Source organism: Sciurus vulgaris (assembly GCF_902686455.1).
Source record: "Sciurus vulgaris genome assembly, chromosome: 9".
Classification (NCBI taxonomy): Eukaryota; Metazoa; Chordata; class Mammalia; order Rodentia; family Sciuridae; genus Sciurus; species Sciurus vulgaris.
The window spans coordinates 3,925,666-3,942,947 of NC_136469.1; the positions used below are offsets into that span (position 1 = coordinate 3,925,666).

Here is a 17,282-nt window from a genome sequence, read left to right on the forward strand (position 1 = left end):
AATTTTGGAGGTCATGCAGCTGAATCCCCCTTTGGCTTTGCCATACCTGACAGCTCTGAGCAGAGCCACATAACTGGTGAGACTGTTCCTGTGAAAAGTTGCACTTAACTCTCCTGGCTGGTTGCTTGTCTACTATCTTCCCCATTCTCCTGGGGACAGTTACCTTGCATGATATCCCTGTTCTCTAATGAAAGATGGCTTTTTTGGAACAATATTCCCCGTCTTCCAACTTGCTGGCTTGTTGCCACTAAAACCCTTACTTCCCACTGAAATCCCGTTTCTCAAATATTTGGCTTCATGGGGCAGCAACGCAACCAGATTTTCCACAATTAAAACAGCGTGTACCGATACCTTCTTGTTGTTGTTGAAAGTGCTCTTGTCCATGGCAGATAAGATGGAATGTACTCATCACGCATAATATGCGTGCTGAAGCATACATTCATTGTGGATTGGAGAGAGAGAATTGACTTTGGACTTGGTATCCCGATGTTACAGAAGTGTATAACAATTTGAAGGACAATCTTAACTATACAAAAAAAACTGTGATTTTCAGAAATTATTATAGTGGAATAAAAACCTGAATTAAACATTTGGAACAATTTTTCTTAAATTTGGTAGCAATAAATTCTTTTTATGCATTAAAACTACAGAAAATATGCTGTTTTAACATCACTCTTTCTCCTCAGCTCCAGGGCAATTTAGTTTCAGTTTAGTTTGGGGAACCTGAACCCTACCTAGGTAATTTCTTGTCCAGAGAACTTGTACTGGGACAATTTCCCTTTTGGACAAAGTTGGTAGTTTGGATGCAGCAAACCTGAATCTTTGTGGGGGTTCTGGGTCTTACCTGGGAATAAAGGTTAAGAGTAACTAGAAAAAGACTATTGAAATTATTCTTTGTAAAGGTGCAGAAACAAATTCTGAAGCATCAGTTTAAATGAGGGCAGTAAAACTGTCCAGGTGGCAGTTGAGAGTAAGGAAGATAGGTGCATGTTTCTCTTTTTGATTTTCCTCTAGTCTTTTAAAACCATTCCTACCTAGTCTCCATTTCCATATTGTACCTTGTATGTTTGCTTTGTGTAGCTGAAATTTGGTTTCATATCTGTTCCTTTTGAGATTGGAACTTCTATGTGTAAATCCTTCTTCTGGAAGGAAGTCAGAACCTGAGGTGTAGCTGTTGAGAGGCAGTGTACCATAATGCTTCATGGAACAAACTTTGGATCAACACTGCATGCATTCAAATCCTGGGTCTCCAGTTTGGCAAATTATTTTGTTTCAGCCTTGGATGTTCAGTTTGTAAAATTTAGAAAAATGGGTATCAGAATACTCTTCACAGGGCTTTGGGAGGACTGATGAGTCAGCTAACACTTTGCCATTGCTAATAAACTACTGTTTGCATTCCTGGTTGTCTTATATACACATTCCACATCTGCCCCAAGCAATCAAAAGCTTCCACAGAGTTAAGGCTGTTTTCCTCTTTTCTCTTCCTAATGTAGTCTGTCTGGGGGAGAAAGCTGTTTGCCTTGGTTCCTTGGTGAAGTCATAGTAAAAGCCTCACTCTTTTAAAAAAATGAGTATCAAATCACTTTCATTAACATAACAATAATGGTAGCAGTAGTAGTAGCAATAATAATAATAGACGAGAGAGAGAGAGAGATTCAGAATGGCAGCATTCCACACAACCAAGCTCCCTTCATTGATGGAGTCATGGGAGCATTGCCCTCTATTTTGTGCGGATCCATTTTACGTCATACACCTGCTGCTGCTTTTTTGTTAGCCTTCTTTTCCCACGTGGGCGCTTCCGTCCCTAACCACCAGGAGGGCCACTGCCTTCCCCTGGGGTGGACAGCCCGCACTTCCCAGCAGTTGGCAACCCTGCCTATGCTTCCAGGCTCCGGCCCAGGCCGGGGATGGGGGCGGGATCACCGGCTTGGGGGCGGAGCCCGCGCCCCGTGGCCTGGGCTCGAGGCGCCGGCGCGCTGACGTTGACGTCCGCTCACGCAGCCGCAGTGCGCCCGGCCGGCGCGCGGGCCCCGCCCCCCTGTCTCCGGTGTCGGAGGCCGCGGTGGGCGCTGGACCTGGGCTGTCAGCCGGCGGAGCGACCGGGCTGGGGCGTGGGCGCGGGACTCCGGGGGCGCGTCTGGCGCGTGCCGCCGCCGCCGCCCACGGCCCTCAGCGCGCCGGGACCGGGGCGGAGCGGTTCGGCCCCGGCGCTCAGGTGAGCAGGCCCGCGCTCCCTGCGCTCTCGCCCGCCGCGGGGCTCGCGGGCAGTCGGAGGCCGGTGGGGCAGTGAGGCCGGGGTGCGGCCCGCTCCTGCTCCCGGAGGGCGGTGCTGGCCGCCGTCCCTGCGCCGGGGCGACCGGGAAGGATCTGCCGAGAAGGGTGCTGGTAAATTTCCTCGGTGAGGAGTCGGGGCCTGCGGCCGAGCGTGGACGTGTCCGGCTGGCGTCGGAGGCTGAGGTACCCGTTTTCTTAGCCCCCTTAGCGCTTCTCCTGTGGTCCTGGGCGTTGGACCCGCCGGGGCTCCACCACTGGGCTGCTTCTCACCCAGCCCTTTTTAGTTTCCCTTTCGAAACGCAGCCTCCCGAATTGCCCAGGCTGGCCTTGGTCTTGCCATCCTCCTGCCTAGCCTCCTGGGTCGCTGGGATTATAGGATTGCGCCACCGCACAGGGTTTAGTTTACAGCGTGTGATAAACTCTCCCAAGCTCTTCTAAGGGCTTGCAGGGTGATTTTCATTTGATAAGTGTGCCAGGTGCTACTGTAATGCAAAGGAAACCAAGGCACGGTTCTTGCCAGCAGGAACCCCACAGTTTGGCAGAATAAGTTTTTCAGTGCAACACTTTGAGTATGTTTTAAACGTGCAGTTTGACCTCCAGAGCCTTCTGACTCACACGTCCTGCCCTTATAGTACAGTGGTTTTGAAACTTTTGGAAGATCTTTGTTTGAAAATTGTGTGCTTATTCAAGATTTAGGAATAGTTCTTCTTTAGAAACTTGAGACAAGCAAGTGTAATATTAGACTAAAATTTATTTCCTTGTGTGTGTTAATTATTTAATTTGAAATGGTCGCACTGCTAATAAAGCCCAAATACCTTGTTAATTAGTTAAAATGTCCTTTTCAGACTTGTTAAGATGGAGCACTGCAGAAGAGCCTTCTGAAGATAAGAGGAAGGAAAAATGGAACATTAGAGACTGAAAAAAAAAACTTTGCTAAATATTTTTGGGTAAGGTTTTTAAAAATCTCATTTAAAAAAATATTTTTAGTTGTAGATGGACATAATATCTTTATTTATTTTTATGTGGTGCTTAGGATCAAACCCAGTGCCTCACACGTGCTAGGCAAGCGCTCCACCACTAGCCACAACCCTAGTCCCTAAAAATCTCATTTCTAATTAAAGCTCTGATGACAAAGAAACTTTCTATTTCCTTTGTGGTTTAATCTGTGTGGTTAGGGAGTGGAGGTGGAGTAGTGGGGGGTCTGTAATATATTCTGACTTTTGGACTATTGACTTCTGATTGACAACTAAATCAAGTGCTTGGCCTGTACCTTGGCAGGAAAATTCAAGGAAATCCTTGGTTTGATTATCAAGTGTGAGTATTCTTTCTGCTCTTTTGCTTACTCTATAATATGCCCATGATAATAAAGCATTTTTCAAAATAGTGAAAATTTTTGGTTTATTTGTAGAATATTATATGTGGCTAAACACGTCTATTTTTTCTTATGAGATCTGGGGGGAATAGTAGAAGACATGGTTAAAGATGATTAAGAAGCAGTTTAATTCACTTAATAAATAATCTGTTCTATGTAGCAGACATTATTCTAGGTTTCTGGTAATGCAGTGGTAGTTGTTATGGTACTGGGGAATACTAGGATAGTGAATATTTTTTCTAGAAGGTTAACATTTTTGTAAACTCAGTATTTTCTTGATTTTATATGCAAGGTTATTTTTGGTCTATGTAGAAGACTAGGAAATGAGCACTACCTATGTGGTAATTGCTTATTTAATCTTTCATCATGTTTTAGTGGGAAACTTAGATTTTTTACAGATTTTTGCATACTGTTTCATGTTAAAGATAGTGATAGAATTTTAAAATTTCAAGGAAGGGTAGAAAATTAACTCTTTAATTTGAGAAAATTTTATGGAAGATAGAAGTGAAATGGTGAAATAGATAAGTCTGGATAATGAGTTGGAGAGTAGTGTACTTGAAAGCCTGGTGGATTAGCTAGAGGCTACTGTAGTAATCAACTGAGAAAGGAGAACCACAAGTATAGCATGCAGCTAGTGAGGAAGGGTGGAAGTGGGTTCAGTGGACACAGAGGAGGTAGAATGAATTTCTAGTGGACTTGAGGGAAAGCAAGGAACATGTGATTTCTAGGCCTATCATGTTCATGCACATAATTAATGTTTAATAAGCATTTGTGAAATGAATTCTCTAATATCTGGTTTGGGAACCTGAGTGGATTCTGGGACCATTTATTGGAGTAGGGCGTATAGAAAGAGCCATAGATTGAGAAACATGATTGGAGGAGATGAGTTCAATTTGGGCTGTTAGGTTTGAGGCATTTGTACCTTCTATGAAATGTCATTAAGTAGTTGTATATGTGAATCTGAGTTGAGAAGATGACCCAACTTGAAATGTAAATTTTAGAGTTACATTTTTCTGTAACATTTTAAAAGTTTTAAAAAAGTTTATTTCAAGTATTTAGGTGAGCCAAGTGTAAATTTCTGGCTACAAAGGTGAACCTTGCTAAAGAGCAACATTTTTGGATACTATGATTTCTTAAATGTCAAAAGTTCATGAATATATATATATAGTGCTGGGGATTGAACCCAGGGCCTTGCACATGCTAAGATTGAGCTCTACCACTTAGCTGTATACCTTGCCCTAAGAATAATTTTTGTAGCATAGATTATATATTAAAAACTAGCTTTAATTTTTTGATGTGTGGTGTTTGAATTGTCAGTTGTCATATCTGAATATTCCATCTATTTTGTGTTTGAATTGCTTCTAAGAATCTTATGCACTGGTATTCTTGGAACAATATTCATATTAACTTAGTACTTTCTTGATCATTACTTATGCTAACTGACTTCTTTTGGTTATAAATTTCTATTACCAGTTAAATGTGTTTTTATTTTACCTATTGTAAGGAACAAAACAATTTTAATCACTATTCACTGTCATGCATTTCATTGTATGTGTGTGAGATGTATGTTTTGGGTTTTATGTTTGCTTTATATTTTTAATGCAGTCAGCATTTCTTGAAGGATGAGTTGACCACTTTGCCCAAGCTCTCACAGCTGAGGAAAAGATAGAGGGGATGGAACAAACATTGCATTTTAAACCAACTGTAAAGCCTACTGTATTTTTAAGATACCAGAGGATTTCCATTATTTGATGAAAGGAATCTGCAGCAAGGATTATACTTAATCTGTTTCACTTAAGAGGTTAATTTTCTGTTTAGTTTGCTTAAATGAATAGAATAGGGCATTATATGACTTTGATTTATATACCAAACATGTGTGCCTGGCTTAAAATTGTTAAATTTGTTGCCTAACATCTCCTTTTTAATATTTCAGGAATCTCAGGGGTTTTGTCATATTTGTCAGTCCTGCTTATTAATGAGAAAAGTACTGTAATGAATTAATTTACACTAATAACACATGATAATGGTCAGTGGTAGATAGGATTGACATATAGTTAAATGCTGCATAATGACATTTTGATTAATCATGGACATATATACTACTGTAGTTCCATAAGATTATAGTGGAACTGAAAAATTGCTATTGCCTAAAGACATCGTAGCACTTATCAGGTCTTAGAGCAATGTGTTACACATTTGTGGTGATGCTGTTGTAAAAAAGCCTATTTGCACTGTTTGTCCTATTAAAGTATAGCCTGTACACTTGTGAACTGCACATAATACTAGATAATGATAATGATTATTACCAATTTACACATTTACTGTACTGTAATCATTACCTTAAAGTGTGTTCTTTCAATTTATATATACAAAAAGGTTGGCTATAAAACAGTATGTGATGTCATGCCCGCAGCAGCCTCATTCATCTTGGGTTTATAGTTCTGTTGATTGTTTCACTTTCTCTTGTGTTTAATTTAATCTTGTGCTGATCATCAAAATCACTGCTAATATTTCCAGTCAGAGGTCACTTTGAGTGATTAACTTAGAAGCAAAATTAAAGGTGATTAAGGACTGAAAGGTGGAAAATTATTGGTGATTTTTGCTCACCAGTCAGCCGTGCCCATTCCACCACAGCTATGATCCTGAAGAAAAGAACGTGACAAAAGCTGCTACAGGATCTACTTCATTGAAGGCGATGAGACTAACCAAGATTCGAGAGATACCTACGTCAGATACGGAGACACTTCTAATGATTTGGCACAGAATCATGTCCCTCAGCACCATGACAGTCCTGGCCAGAGCAAGTTTGTTTGCTATGCTGAAAGAAAAGGCTGGACCCAGCGATATTGTTGATTTACTGCTCGGTCTGGGTGGTTTGCATGATTCAAGAATCAGTCTCCATTACATAATGTGACAGAGTGGCGAATCTGTGAGATCTGATGTGAGGCAGCTGAAGAACTTTTGGGAACGCTAGATGAACTGGTTGTGGAGAAAAATTATTTGCCAGAACAAATCTTTAGTATGAATGAAACCTCCCTGGAAATAGATGCCTGAGAGGACTTTGATCCTTGAGGAAGTTGAGTCAGTGCCAGGTTTAAGACTTTTAAGAACAAGATAACAGTGTTGCGGGCTACGAATTGAAGGCCTTTTGACCTGGCATGGTGAGATAAGCCCAGGGCTTTCAAGCATATTGTTAAGTACACACTGCCAGGGTGCTACAAGAGCAGTAGTCAGTCATGGATAACCCACTTCCTCTTCCAAGGTGCCCTCTTGAAATATTGTGGCAGTGAAATAGAGAAGTACTGTGTGGAGAATAATGTACTGTTCAAGATTTTGCTTATTCTTGATAATGCTCTTTTTATTGATGAATTTCATAATATGGAAATGGTCTCTCTTGAAACCACCTCTTTGCTCCAATCAGTACATCTAGAAATTGGAGCGATTTTTAAGGTATATTACCTGAGGAAAAGGATCTTTACCCAGGTTATTGCAACTGAGAGAGACACTTATGTAATTCCAGAAGGGTTACATCTCTGACCATATCAAGAACCTTGCTTGATCTTAGGGTGATGTCCCCACGAGTGAATGGCATCAACACTTGGAATAAGACACTCTAAAGGTTTGTCCATGGCTTCAAAGGATTTGCTAAGGGTGAGGATGTTGTAAAAATCAACATGAGTGTGGTTGAGATGTTGTATTAGTCAACTTTCTGTTGCTGTGGCAAAATACCTGAGAAAATTAACTTGGTGGAAAGATTTGTGTAGGTTGCTGGTTTCAGAGGTTTCAGTCCATGATTGATGGGCTTCATTGCTGTGGCCCTGTAGTGAGGCAAAGCAGCATGGCAGAGAGAAGGTGTGAAGCAGCATGAGCTGCTCACCTCATGGTGATTGGAAAACAAACATATTTATTAATATACATATTTATATACTTATACGTATTCAGGGACATGAGTTGTTTTCTCCCAAGTATCTCCACCCTTAAGCTAGATCATAACTCCAGTAATGCCATCAAATTATGAATCCCTCAATGGATCAATGCACTGATAAGGTCAGGGCCCTCATGATTCAGTTTCTTCTAAAAGCCTCACCTTTGAACGTTGCTGCGTTGCGGATGAAGCCTTCAGCACATGAACTTTTGTCAGATGTCAGATGATTTTTACTCAGGTGTGGATTGAGGAGTTCCTAGAGGTTATTCATGAGAAATTGATTAATAAAGAATTATTAGACCCACAACAGGAACATATAGCTGAAGAAGCAAGATTAAAGGAAACTGCATAAGAAAAAGAGCCCCCAAGAAAGTTCACAATGGAGGGTTTAGTAGAAGCTTTTATAGACCTCAATAAACACCCTTTTTAAAAAGGTTTAAAAATGTGGACTCCATTATGAAAAGTTTTTCTTAGAAGAATGTTTATGGTGCATAATCTGCTTACAAGCAGATCTCTGATGAGAGAAAAGCAAAACAAACAAGCAAACCACAGTGGACATATTTCTGCGAAGAGAGACCACAGGAAGGGTTCAGGCTGCTCCCTAGAAGGGATCCAGAAGTGGTTGTCTCCATAGGAGACAACAGCTTCATGTGTGTAACTGCCCTGAAGCCCCTCCAGTGGGGCAAGATGGGGAGGTAAAAGGCCTGGTCCCGGTGACTCTGACCTTGTGCAGGCCTCAGCCGAGGTGTGTATGTCTTGTGTCTTAGTTTTTAACAAAAAATATTAAAAAATAAAATAGAAAAAAGCTTATAGGATAAGAATATAAAGAAAACAATTTTGTATAGTTGTGTAATGTGATTGTACTTTTTCAGTGTTTTTAATTAGAGCATCATAATTTTACATAGTAATTGAATTCATTTTGATAAAATCATGTGTACAATTTGAATTTGAATCCAGTGCCCATCCTCCTACACCCTTTCCTCCCCTCTTCCCTTCTCCTATTCTCCCTCCTCTACTCTTAAACTTCCTTTCTTCTACATGTAGATGAAATTACCTTTGGTACCTTTATATATGAATATAACATGATTTTGTTAAATTCATTCCATTTATCTTCCCCTTTCCCTTCTTCCTCCTTTACTCCTTTTTTTCTTTCTTTTTAAAAATTTATTTGTACGTGGTGCTGAGAATTGAACCCAGTGCGTCACACACGCCAGGCAAGCACTCTCTCCCTGAGCCACAGCCCAGTCCCTCCTCCTTCTTTCTGGTTCTCCTCCTACTCCTCTCATCTTCCCTGCATCTTTTAAGGAAATTTGTTTCCTTCCCCAACTGCCTTCTTTTCTTTGTTTTGTTTTAGCTTCAACACATGAGAGAAAACATTTGACCCTTGATTTTTCTGAGTCTGGCTTATTTCACTTGATTTTCTAGTTCTGTCCATTTACCTGTAAATGCCATTATTTCATTCTTCTTTATGGCTGAGTTGAAAGAACTCCATTGTGTATATATGCCAATGTGCTTGTATTTTAAGCAAAGCATTAATGTCAAAAGTTAGAAAAAGTTTATAAAGTCAAAAATTGCAGTAAGCTAAGGATAATTTACTTTTGAAGAAAGAAAAGTGCTTTTTCATGTGTAGTGTAGCCTAAGCTACAGTTAGTGCAGTCTGCTGCAGTGTGCGTGAAGTGTCGGGCTTTCACGTTGGCTCACCACCCGCTTGTGCCTCAACCAAGCTCCATTCGTGGGAAGTGCCCTATACAGGGGTACTGTTTTTTAAAAAAGCTTTTATATGTTTGTACTGTCCCCTTTCTGTGTTTAGATACATAAATAATTAACCATAGTGTTGGAATTGCCTACAGTATTCAGTAGCATGCTGTACAGGTTTGTAGCCTAGGAGCAGCAGGCTGTACCGTATTGCCTAGGTGTTTAGAAGGTGATCTCATAAAGGTTTGTGTAAGTACACTCTGATATTTGCACAAAACCAAAATTACCTGACCACACATTTCTCAGAACATCTCCCCATTGTTAAATGAGGCATGATTTATCATAAAGATGTATTTGCATTTTAAAGTAGAGACTTGATTAGTATTCTCTTTAAAGGAATGAATGGTGGAACTTGAGGCCCTGTATCCTGATGAGTAAAATATTTTAGGCAGAGAGGACACTTCAAATCACTATGCACCTAATCAGTAATTCCAGCCTTTTTTTAAAACATTCAGTACCATCTGAAATGTGTAGGCTTACATATTTATTTTCTATGAGATGTCCAGTTGCAATAGATCCTTCTGTGTTCTGTGTACTTCTTTGTGTGGAATTGGGAGGAGCATCCCAAAGTCATCAGCCATCATGTCATGTGAGCCGTTGGTGAGCGCTCAGACTACTTGTGTCACGTTGGAAACAGGTCAGACCAGTTAAACACTCCTTGAAACTTCACTTTGGATAAAAATATTCTGTTCTGTTCTTCTCTGCTTGACTTTTGTTTTGGCATGTCCTTGTGCTGTAGGAAAGAGAAGCAGTCTGCTCAGTTTCCTGCATTGGTATTACTGAGATCTTTGGGTCAGTTGGGTGTTTACTTATTGGCAGGGAGGAGATAATGGCTTTGAAATTGGTCACTCTGTGAAATTACCTCCAGACAGTTTGTTGTTTAGATGCAGAAGTGGAACAGTTGGCAAGTGTTCCGCTGAGTGAATGTTTTGTCAGGTGGCGAGGCTCAGTCAGGCCTGTAAGTGGCATGGAAGCATGACGGTGCCAGGCACACCACTGGCAGAATGTCTTGAAAGGAACTGTGATGAAATCCAGAAAACTTTAATCTAATGATGTGAAGAATTGTGACTTCATTGCGTGAGGGAATTGAGTATGATTGATTTTTTTTCTTTCATTTTTGTTATATTTGGAATCAGGTTATGTAAATGTTAGCAATTCTCTTTACTTCTTTTTTATTTTTATTTTTATTTATTTTTTTTGTGGTGCTAGGAATGGAACCCAGGGCCTCACCCATGAGTCCTCTGCTATTGAGCCATAGCCCCAGCCACTCTTTCTAAACTCAAGCAATTGAAAATCAGATTCTCCTGAGGGTGAGAAAAGATCACTTTGGGGTCTTTTTGATCTTGGATATACCAGAAATAATGGCTTATCTTTGGTAGTAGCTCATAATTATGTACTTTATATGATGCATTTGTTTTATTTATTCATGAAACATATTTATTGGAAGGCTGCTTATACCAGGAACTTTGTTCGGTATTGCTCACTCAGATGGGTAGTGCAAGCCCATCCTTAGGGCACAGCTGTAAAGTGGGGAAACTTCTAAGCAGAGAGTTATGGTGTCCAAGAATGCTAAGCTATAGTCTTCATTAAAACATTTATTTGGCATTTTCTGTGTTGTTAGACATTCTGCTAAAGATCATAGTAAATATTCCAAACCTTACACTTGATACTCAGCATTTCTTTTAATAGGGTTTTTAAGCTTAATAAATATTTCTTGAATAAAAACAAACAAACAAAAATAGCCCTGTGTTAACTGTGTAGTCTTACTGTGCTGTGCCAAGTGATCAGATCACCTTGATGCACTGAGATGAAGATGTCAGGTCAGGGTGTGGTTGTCTAGTAGTGTTATGTAGACATTCCATTTGATCCTGACGGAGGAGAGCCTTATCTCCCACAGTTTTGTGTCAAATTATGGGGTGCTGTAGCCCTAGCGAGGACCGACCAGTGCGTGAGCTTCCTTGAGGAGTGTGGGCAGGCCTCTGGTGGGCTCTGAGGGATCGTTGCCACGAGAGCCTTCCACTTCCTCTCTAAGTTAATGGAAAGACTCCTGCTCAGGAGGAGCAGAGTCAGGGTGAGCAGTGGTGCTGAAGCCCTCTCATCCATATTTGCTTTCAGCCACCACCCCAGGGCCATTTTTCTCATCCTTCCACCTGTTATAAATGCAAATTAAAAAAATGCATTAAGAAAAGACAGGGCTGGTGTTGTGGCGCAGTGGTAGAGCAATTGCCCAGTATGCGTGAGGCACTGGGTTTGATTCTCAGCACCACATGTAAATAAATGAATAAAGTAAAGGTCTATCAACATCTAAAAAGACTAAAAAAAAGAGAGAAAACAGACAAAGAAAAGGGATGGTAAAAGGTAATGGGTTAGAACCCACCCCCAAAAGAAGGGAGTAATAAGAAGAAAGAAAAAAGGGATGAAATAGGTTTTAAAACTTACTGCAGACATTTGTAGAAGCCCCAGGGCCCTCACCTTTCCATATTCTCCCAGCACCTGGGTCCATCCTCCCTCTGATCTTCCTCTTCCAGAAGCTGCTTCCTGCACTGTGTGCTCTGGACTGAAGCAAGACTTTTTGTGTGTGTGGTACTGGGGATTGAACCCAAGGATACTCTACCACTGAGCTTCATCCCAAGACCTTTTTAAAATTTGAGACAGGGTTTCACTAACTTGTTAAGGATTGGCTCAACTCCCAAGTTGCTGGGATTACAGGTGTGTGCCACCACGCCTGACCACTGAAGCGAAACTTTAAAAATCTTAGATATTTTTATTAAATATTATGTGCTTTAAATTGTATAGATTCATGGTCTCTTCTAAAGCATAAGGGTGTCTTTCCTATGAAAAGCAACTGTCCTCTGATTTGTTAGGACTGGTAATGAAAAAATAATGCCTTGGTTTATATTTCCCCAGAAGCAAACCCTGAGAAAGAATTGAAGTGCAGGTGTTTTACTTGGGACATGACTAGAAAGCCCGGGGGGTTGGGGGGGGGGCAGGATAGGGAAGGAAGGCCAGGTGGAAGTCAACAGAGGGCACAGCACTGCCAGTTACCCACTGTGGGCATCTGCAGCTCCCTCCTTGGGGATCAGATGTCTGAGTTATCCCTACAGAGCAAGGGAGACCGAGTGTTCGTGCACCAGCTTTCTAGTTCTCGTTGACAGTGACTCTGGCATTTCTGGCTTGTTGGCATGCGAGCCTACCATGTCTCAGGGGTCAAAAAGCAGCCCTCAGCACAGTGTTGATAGTGCAGTCTCCCTGTGTTGGGGATGCCCGCCTCCAGTGCTATCCCAACAAGGCACAATAGCATTGGCTGCCCTGGGCAAACATTTACACTGTGATGTGCCAGACAGAGTTCTAAATGACTTGTGTATGTGAGCTCATCAAGTCCCCAAATGAGCTTTGTGAAGTAGGTGCTATTCATGTCCTCATTTTATACACGAGGAAACAGCACAGAGATGTTAGGCTTTTTGCTCACAGTCACACAGCTATAATGTCAGCTTATTGAATCCAGGTTGTTCAGTATATAGTCCATGCTTTTAATCCAGACAGTGGGCTCCTCTGGAATAGAGCAGCATGAAGCAGGTCTTCTCTCTCCCTTCCTCCAGACTTCCCTCCTAGCGTTCTTTGCCTTCTTCAGTGTTCTCCTCATTCTGTAACAGGCATGCTTCTGTCCATTCGTACACTCAAGGCCAGCATGTAAATGATTTTTTTTTCAGTCCTGAGTATTGAACCAGAGCCTCAGGCATGATAAACAGGTGTTTCACCACTGAGCTACATCCCAGCCTTTTGCAAAATCTTGAGGCTAAATTGTCCAGGCTGGCCTTACACTGTTATTCTCCGGCCTCAGCTTCCTGTGTTGCTGTCATAGAGAGTAATTCTTGCTAAAGTTTGATTGATTTTTTTTTTTTCCAGGTTATGTGACAAAGACTGGGCTTGATATTGCTCAGTGAGTATTTTCTGTTTCTTTTTTCCCCTCATGCAGTGCTGGGGATCAAATCTAGGGCCTTATGCATGCGAGTGCTCTGCCACTACCACTGAGCCACATCCCCAGCCCTTCATTTTTTTTTTTTTTTTTTTTTAAAGACAGTTAAAATTTAAGAACCTAAGAAGGGTATGATGGTAGAGTGACAGATAACCAGGGTGCAATTTTTGGATTGAGAGACACCTATTCCTTGGCATGGTTGTAAGGAGAGGCCAAGAGATGTATGCTTGGGTTTAAAGAAAAAAAAAAAGCCCTTTTTCCATCTGTCTTGTTTTATCCTCCAGCCCCCATGCTCCCTTTTTCTTTTTGAATTGTAGAACTATTACATGCCAGTTGTAAAACAGTTGAACAGAACCTATGTCAACAATAGAAAGTCCTGCTTCATGACTACTTCTTTCCCCAAACCCCCTCCCACTGTTCCTCCCAGAGGTGACTTCTTGCTTGACTTTGCTAATGTCTTGGTAGATTAAAAGAGACATATAGTTGGGCGTGGTGGCTTATACGTGTAATCCCAGCAGCTCTGGAGGCTGAGGCAGGAGAATCTCAAGTTCAAAGCCAGCCTTAGCAAAAGCAAGGCGCTAAGCAACTCAGTGAGACCCTGTCTCTAAATAAAATATAAAATAGGGCTGGAGATGTGGTTCAGTGGTCGAGTACCCCTGAGTTCAATCACCAGTACCAAAAAATAACATATTATATGTAAAACATACTCTACATAATGCACAGCTGAGTTGGGTTTTTTAGAAACAGAAGTGGGACACTGTATCTCACTTCTCCGCTTGCTCAGGTTGCTTTCATCCCAGACGTGTCCCAGTTAAGTTGGAAGTTTTAACTATTTTCTTATTGATATTTCTTCCCCAGTTTCTCAGTTCATTATGTATAATGCTGCTGTGATGGTCCTTGAGAAAACGTCTTTGTGCCTGAGGAAATATTTTTGAGGAATGGAGTTGCAGAATTAAAATGTCCCAGACAAAACATGTTTGCACATTTGTAGTTTTTATAGTATCTTCTGAGAGACTTACCACTTGAGTGGTGGGGTGTAGCTCAGTGGAAGAGCATTTGCCTAGCATTGCAAGGCCCTGGGTTTGATCCTCACACCCTCGCAGGCCTCACCAAGACCACTTTCTTCTCATCAGCGCTGTATGCGTGCCTGTTTTCCTAAACAGCTGACAGCATAGTTGTTTGCAGTCTTTTGCTTCGTTCCTTGATGGATGACAAATGGCATTTATCTCTAAATCACTAATGATGTTAGTGTCTTTCTTTGAGAATTACTTGTTTATACATTTTACTCATTTTTCTATTAGATTATGTGTATTTTTCTTATTGATTTTTATATTAGCTTGGTCTGCCTTTTTTGAAGGGCCAAATAAATATTCAAAGTTCTCTAAAAGTTTGTTGATTGCAAGTAGTAGATGTTAGATATTTTTATTTCTTTTATCCAGTGGGAGAGAAATAAGATTATAATGTTTTCTAGAACTTTGTGGGTAATTCATTTGGAAAAAGAATGTTTCTTTACATGTTTCAGTACATGAAATGTAATGAATGTTTCAGTACATAAAAATTGTACATATTGTGGGGTACCATGTGAAGTTTCCTTACATGTATATGTTGTACAATATTCAAATCACATTTAAACACATTTATCTCCTTAAACATTTGCCATTCTTTGAGTGAAATCATTCAAAATCCTTTCTTCTAGGTTTTTTGGAATATAGCATGTTATTATCTATAGTCATCCTATGGTTTAGTAGAACAACAGAATTTATTTCTCCTGTCTTGACTATAGCAGTACCCCTTGACCACCTGGAAAGATATTTCATAAAATGGTGGCAGTAGCAGTGGTAGTAAATTAGGAAGTTTGATAAACCTGTAGTTTTTACCATGTTTGATTCAATTGCTTAACATTTGCATGCTAAAAATAACACTTGCCAAATTCCTTTTCTAATGCTAGAGAGCAGTTTTGAAATGAACATTGATCTAAGGAAGAATAAAGAAGACAGTTGAATAAAAAATATCCATAGCACGTTTCATAACATATATTAGTTATTTTCTTAAATAATAGCTAAAGTAGCATTTAAAATGATATACTTGAATACAGTGGCTGTGTTAAAAAAGCCATTAGCATTATGAATACAAAGATGAGTAAAACCTATTGATCGTAATCTCTCAGGAGATAGGTGAAATCCAGGTCACAGGCAGCCTCTGCATAAATACCACAGAAGTGGAGCCTTTCTGTCACAATGCCCAGTTTTGATGTGTCCTGTTATTGATGATTCTTACTTTGATTGCTTAATTAACTCTGGCTTTCTCAGAGCTCTTCCCCTTTGCATTACTAAGTATTTTGGGGAGAATTCTCTTGAGGTGATGACTGTCCTGTTGCCATTCAGTATTGACTTATTTTGAATGTTAGTATGGATTTGTGATTTCTGCTGTATTAAAGGGATTGTAATCCATTTCTTTGATTTATGTTTAAGTTGTCCCGGATTTTGTGCTTGGGAGTCTCTCAAAACTGGCTGTGTCCCTTTCGCATGTTCCTCTCATTCTTGAAACAGTTCTTAGCTTTTTGAAAACAAGGCTCCTCTTCACTTCCCTGCCTTAGTTGTCAGCCATTCTTCAGGCGGCCATGATACCTCTCAGTAGTGTAGGTTGTAGAAGCCAAGTTTGTTGTCATTTTTACTGGGGTGTCGCTGTTACCTACACTGGTTAGTGAACACACCCATATACACATAGATTCCCAACTCTGTTGTTTATTTCTATGTTTGTTTATATTGAAAACCATCACTCCACTTCTTACCCAGCCTCCAAGCTTCCTTCAGATTCTCTTCCTTTACGTATCTTGCAAAAGGAGAAACTTGACCCCATTGTCCTTCATATACCTGTCCAGTAACCCTCCTCCCCACTTTCTGGGCCATCTTCCAGGTGGAGACCTTCCTCCTACTTGTGCTCCTGCTCCTACACACCCTGCTCAGATTGCTTTCCTCTCTGGAAGCCCTCTGTGTGCCTTTCAGGTTTGATGCCTTCCTCCTGGATGCTGACACGTGGCACCAGGCACCCTCTGTGTGTGCATGCTCTTATGGAGAACACTGCTGAGACTCCCTCTTCTTGGCTTCCATGAGCTTGAGCTGGACTGCTTCTCCTTGCCTCTGTCTCCTGCTGGGTATGCCTTCCTTCCACTCAGGCTCCAGCACCCTGCACCTGGCCTCTCTCCTGCAGGTGTGCCCTTCTCTTCCTGCTCTAGACTTGACACCCTGAGTTGCTGCCTCTGCCACAAGCCCATCCACAGAAGTGGATACTTAATCTACCCTTCAAAGTTGGGACATCCCATACTGGGCCACTAAGTCTCCCTCTTCCCCATGAACAGATGTGTGCTTTGCTCCATTCCACTTACAGCTTTTAGACTGAACTGTTCAGGAAGGAAGAAGAAGTAAGCATTTCTTCTCTGTTCACCATTTGCTCCTGGAAGATTGTGCAGTGGTTTCTTGTATCCGTCTTCAGTTGCTTTTCCTAGACAACTGTTCAGGCACCATTAAATGTGGCTGAGCACTTAGGAGGTGAGGCAGCACATCATGACAGAAGGATGTGGCCACTAGGAAGCAGAGCTCTCTGGGTACTCCTTATACCAGAATATGCTCCTCTTGCTTGAGGGCCTTCAGGAATATGAGCCAATTCTTAAAGTATGTTCTTTTAAATATTAAGCCTTTTATGGGTTGATTTCTCTTAAAGACTTTGCATGAATCAAATAGTTGGAAAAATGTTGGTTAAAATTGTGATACTACAGGGTTCTGTCCTTGCAGCCTGAACATGTTCCTTTTGGCTGTGAGATGGTGTACTGGTGTTTGGTTGAGTTTGGATGAGGACTCCGAACCCCTTTGGCGGGGAGATCACCCCCTTTCTGGGTTTGAAGCAGATGCCCTTTTTATGTGGAGACCCAACTGCCGGGACTCCCACCTCCCTCACTCAGCACCCCTGTGGTCCATGGCTTT

At 41.2% G+C, this 17,282-nt stretch overlaps 1 protein-coding gene across 12 annotated transcripts in view; it reads left to right on the forward strand.

Annotated features, from left to right (window-relative positions):
• Nucleotides 1-2,045: 2,045 nt before the first annotated feature.
• The window catches only part of BLTP1 (bridge-like lipid transfer protein family member 1), a 191,708-nt gene continuing 176,471 nt past the window's right edge, over nt 2,046-17,282 (forward strand). For 6 of the 12 annotated variants that reach the window (XM_079153382.1, XM_079153390.1, XM_079153387.1 and 3 more), the window contains exons 1-2: nt 2,046-2,215; nt 3,120-3,221. The gene's annotated coding sequence lies outside the window, so the exon portion shown is untranslated. The remainder of the gene's footprint in view (nt 2,216-3,119; nt 3,222-17,282) is intronic. The other 6 variants (XM_079153392.1, XM_079153393.1, XM_079153383.1 and 3 more) reach the window with 2 other exon arrangements.